Genomic DNA, 5,438 nt, shown 5'->3' on the forward strand with positions numbered 1-5,438 from the left:
ATGCCTTGATTAATGCAAGCATGTCAAGGGTAGATTAAATGCATTATTGCATCCCTAATCTACTACAATTTAAATATCTTTTAAGCATGATTATGGAGTTATAATATGTGCTTAAGTTGATATGTTCTTTTTCACATAAACTTGTTTTTCACAATTATGCAAATAAATTGCATTAATATCACTACTACAAATCCCTTAGTTTCTAGACGCTATTTGCTCGACGCCAGGTAACAAGCGTTAGCCAAAAAATTAATTTCCGTATTTTTTCGACGCTTTTAAGCGTCACCATTGGAATCGACACATAAAAGCGTCGAAAAAAAGACATGTGATATTGCACGTGACTATAGTCCATCCCGGGACTTCAAAATTTCAGGAAAAAAAAGCGGGCTAATTAAACAAAAAGAAAACCGCTCATACATACAGCAAAAGTTAGACTGAAGAAATAAAAAAAAAACCCTTTAGCTCCCCATTATCGAAACGAACCCTAACTCTTCTTTGCTTGTTCACAATCGCTCTCATCTTATCTCTTAAACCAATTGAAATTATTGAATTTTCGTTGCTCTCTTCAATATTATCTTCAATTTTCGGTAATCCTCTCGCTCTTGTCATCAATTTTCCGTAATCTCCTTGTTATAGGCATCGATTTCGTAGGTTTTTGTTGATATGTCATTCACTCAAATTAAGTTGCTTATGCTGAATTTTTGTTTATTCATTGCATGTATGGGAATTCTTTTTGCTAATGGGATCTCGAAACGACCGACGCAGAGAAGTCAAGAATATATATCACAGGTCATGGTCTAATTAATTAGATACTTTTTTATATATTACTTTTTATTATTGATTTGTATTTGTTTTGGTTGATTATGTTTATTGAATTGTTGATTTTTTGTATTAATTTTGTCAAATTTTAATTTTATTTGGGGTTTCTGGGTTGAAACTTTTTTATAAGTTGTGATTCTTGAAAGGAGATTTGTGTTGAGTATTATACAGAAAATAAATCTTAGTTCAGTTCTATTACTCTGAAATAGGCAGATTGTTCATAACTTTTGAAGGAAGGCAGATTGAGAAAGGTCTTATGCTAGGTACTAAACCATTTCGCTATTAACACGGGTGTTAGTTAATTCGTAGGCATGATCACCTCTTTCAAAAACAGCTGCAGCACCCATGCCACTACCTGTAAGTTTAGTAAACAATTTATGAGAGATAATTTTAGTAGCTTCAACTTTACAAAATTAGATTAGCTTCTATGCTGGATACATCAGTGTTGAGAAAGAGAGACAGACCTATACCGCAATTATCCAACGTTTTTCCTATGATTACATTTTTATTTTATGCTTTTCACAATTCCTCCTATGTTTGAGGTCAGTACCCATGTATTACTATATACTGAGTTGGAGCAGTGAGGATCTGGGTTTTTCTTTTAATTGGCTGTATATTTTGCTCCAAAGGACTAAGGTCATACTTGTAGGTTTTTTTCCATTTTTTTAAAATGTTTATTTTTTGGGATATTTTTTTGGTCTAGAAGCTTAAACATAATGCCATGGATTTTGCTGTCAGGCATGGCTGGATTATGTGTAATTTTCACGTTTGGACGGTTTGTCCTTGTTGAAGGACTGAGTTTGTTCTGTATTCGGTTACTTTCTGAATTTTGTGATATCCTGAATTGGACAAGTTTTTGTTCTTAACGGCTTGAGCGGGCCTCTGATTGCTTTGGTGCCTATAAATTTGTCAAAATCTCATCTCCTTCATGCACAATAACATTTCTGTCCTAACAACTTTACTGTGTTTCGACTGTATACTCCGTATATTGTTAATTTGTATTAGTCTTGGTAGAACTTAAACATTTGAACTGTAACCCTTAAAAGGTCAGATTTGGCCCAATATATAATGTTCTTCGTATTATTGAATGATTATTGTTACTGGTAAATTGACAGTAGCCTAGTAAGGTATAGCTAAGATTTGTGTTGAGAATGAATACTGCTAATATCAGGCAATGCTTTCCTCATTTTACTAATTTTTGAACTCTTAATTGATTTATCACCTTTCATCGATAACAACTTCCGCAAATTAGATTAAAGCTATTTGAAATTATAGTTTAGAAAATGAAAATAAAGGGGTTTGTGCTGCCTTCTGCTTGTTGTTTGTGCTGCTGCTTGTTGTTCTTGGTGTTCTGCCTGATGCTTTTTCTTTTTGATGCTTGCTGCTATCCTCTGCTTGTTGTTTGTGCTGTTGCTTGTTGTATGGTGTTGGTGTTCTGCCTGCTGTTTGCTGCCTTCTGCTTGTGATTTGTGTTAATGTAATTACTTTCAGTTTAGTTTTAATAAAATCAAGTAAACTTAACGTTGCTTAGAGTTCTTTATCATTCTTTAGTGATTCTAGGCCAAGAATCATAGCTACAAACTTTTTAAGACGTTAGATTATTATACATAACTCAATGCCTTATGTCCCACCATTCTACTACTAGTTAAATTGTTTGGTTTATGACTAATTATGGCTGATTCTTGTCATATACTAGATGATAGTCATTGTACTATATAGCAATGAAAGCTATATTTATTGAATGAAAGCTTAGGTGCAAAAAATGAAACACTATTTTTATAGCTTATTATATTATGAATAGTTTGATAGATTTCCATTTACTATATAGGTTGTATTAGATAGATTTTCTCATTTTGATGTATGTACTATAAACTTTAATAACAAAGAAAAAAAAAAGAAAGACTTCTTAGTAATAATAGAAGTCTCGCGAACAAAATTGAGCAAAAAAGCTGGTTAATTATATATTTATTATGTAAATTATTTTGTATGATTAGACCTTTTTTTTGTCTTCTTTTTTTAGTTCTATAGCATGAAAAGCTAAATTCACTATATATAAAAAAAATCCACTAATGTGAAATTTGTAAAACCAATAATTGTAATTAGCTAGCTAGGTGTATAATTTTAAGAGTCTAAGTCCTAAAGACCAAATGAATAAAACTTTGTTTCTTTTTCCATGCATCTATGATCATGAAAAGAACATTATGATTTTGTTAACATCACTGCTTTATTTAGCTCTATGATATATATTACACATGCACAATGCAAAAACAAAAATCTCATGATAAACATGCATATAAAGCTTTGATTTGTTTTCTCATGAAAACAAAATTAAATTACACATAAATCGCTTGCTCGTCTTATGTTTACTTTTTGGTATATACGAGTGATCGTGAATGAGTCTGTTCGAGGTTTATATGCTTGTTTCGATATGTTGTTTTCAGCATGATCACGAGTCCTGGAGGTTTCTTAGCTTGCTTGTTGTTTGTGTTGCTGCTTGTTGTATGTTGTTGGTGTTCTGCCTGCTGTTTGCTGCCTTCTGCTTGTGATTTCTGTTGCTGCTTGTTGTACAAGTTTGACTTATGTAAAAAATATATATAAATCTTAAGCCAATAGGCTAAAATTTATGACATATCTTAAAATTTGAAGTTGTGTTTTTGTGTTTAATAGGTGACAGAGGAGGAGCTTATCTAAAAATTGTTCTAATTGTGATAGTTGCTGCACTTAGTGAGTTCGAGGTAACTACCCAAATTCCTAAAATATCTTATATGTCATATAATTGTATATTATATTTTCGTGTCATATGTATGGTAGATAGCCCTCCCAAAATAGTTTTACGTAATTTATGATATTGATCATATATGAAAAATGTAAGTAATTAAGTTGTAGATTTGTAGTGAGGTAGTATATTATATATAATTCATTATGTCTTATCTATGTGCTTATTAATTATATTAAATTAATACATGTATGTATCAATTTTTTGGTGAATGCTTCCATGTATTATTATGTTTGTTGCTGTTAAGCATTGCTGTTAGTCTGTTTGTTGTTGAGCATTGCTGTTAGTCTATTTGTTGCTGGTGGTCTGTGGCAGAGACTAGGGAGTCCCCACCTTCGGCCCTGCTCACAAGCTGCCCTCTCCTTTTCACTGAAGACAATTCTCACTCAACAATTCACTCAAGAAAGATAATAAACAGAAATTCGCAAATTGCAACAACAATTTAATTGATTGGATAGGATAGTTAGAATTACAATAAGGTTGTAAGACAAAGTAATTCAAGGGATAATAGTTAACAGCTATCACTCGCCAATAACTTGAGGTTACTACTCTCCAATTGTTCCTTACAAATTTCTGGATACCTCCTGCTCCCCCCCCCCCCCCTTAACTTAAATATTACATTATACTTCTTAATTTAACTAAACATAGTTAATTACAAACGAGAAAGAGAGCCCAAAGTCATATTTCCAAAAGGGTGAAAGCCTGCTCTCTGCCTTCTATGCTTAAAATAGGTTCTTCCAAAAAGCACTAAGTTCCCTAGTATGCTTGTTGCTTAGTACGATGTGTTATTGCTGCCTGCTTCTCTGCTTGCTTGCTGCCCCATATCTTTGTTTTGTTGTTGCTGCTCCAAGTGAGGTTGCTGTTGCTGCCTCGAATTCCGAGTGTGGCCTGAAATGGTTGACCAGTGATTGGGTCCATCACAGTCTGTTTGTTGCTGTGCATTTGCTGGTGGTCTGTTTGTTGTTGTGCATTGCTTTCTAATCCTTCCATCCACAAGCTGATACTGAAAATGCAATGTTTGCTGTAATTTTTGGTGCTATAAAGTTTTATATTATACATCTGTATTTTCTTTTAACAATCAAATATTATATTATACTTATTATATATTTTTTTTTTAAGGTTATGAATGCAACAGGAGGACAAGGAAAATCTACTAAAGATGGAAATTAGCCTACTAAGCACCTTCTTTTTTTTTAATAGTTAGTAATATATATATATATATATATATATATATATATATATATATATATATATATATATATATATATATATATATATATATATATATATATTTGAAAAAACTTATTGTATGTTTTATGATTAACGTGCTGAACATGCTCTGCTGTTTATTATGTTCTGAGTTTCTAGTTGCTGCCCATTTGGTTTGGTTTGCTTTTGGTGACTATTTTAGGTGCTGGCTGCCTGGGGCTGTTGGTGTTTGCTGCTTGAGTTTGATCTGCTGCTACTGCTGGCTTGCTGCCATCTAGTGTTGGCAGGTTTCTGGTTTTGTTGTTGCTGGGGTGGTGTTTTGTTGTTTTGTTGTTTTGGTTTGTTGTGTATGCGATTGTTTTCAAGCTTATTGTTTTTTTATCTGGGTTTTTAGTTTGGTTTGTTGTCTTATTCCGTTGGTTTATTTGGTTTATTTTGGTTTGGTGTCTTGGGTGTTAAGCCGTTGGATCATTGGTGTTTGTAATTTTTTGCTGCTTTGCAGCCCTCTTGGTAATAGAATATTATTGGTAATTATCATATATATATATATATATATATATATATATATATATATATATATAAACAGTAGAAAAAAAATCTAGACGCTTTTTGTTGTCAAGATATTTTACTTTAA

At 32.3% G+C, this 5,438-nt stretch overlaps 1 long non-coding RNA gene across 2 annotated transcripts; it reads left to right on the plus strand.

Annotated features, from left to right (window-relative positions):
• Positions 1–207: 207 nt before the first annotated feature.
• LOC110697551 lies at positions 208–4,822 on the plus strand. Of its 2 annotated transcripts, XR_002506511.1 has the most exons (4): positions 208–587; positions 766–789; positions 3,487–3,554; positions 4,715–4,822. It is a non-coding gene; the product is annotated as an uncharacterized LOC110697551 (long non-coding RNA). The 2 variants fall into 2 exon arrangements; XR_002506510.1 differs by lacking the exon at positions 208–587 and having other exon boundaries at positions 594–789.
• The last annotated feature ends 616 nt before the right edge of the window (positions 4,823–5,438 follow it).

Source organism: Chenopodium quinoa, unplaced genomic scaffold, assembly GCF_001683475.1.
Source record: "Chenopodium quinoa cultivar QQ74 unplaced genomic scaffold, ASM168347v1, whole genome shotgun sequence".
Classification (NCBI taxonomy): domain Eukaryota; kingdom Viridiplantae; phylum Streptophyta; class Magnoliopsida; order Caryophyllales; family Amaranthaceae; genus Chenopodium; species Chenopodium quinoa.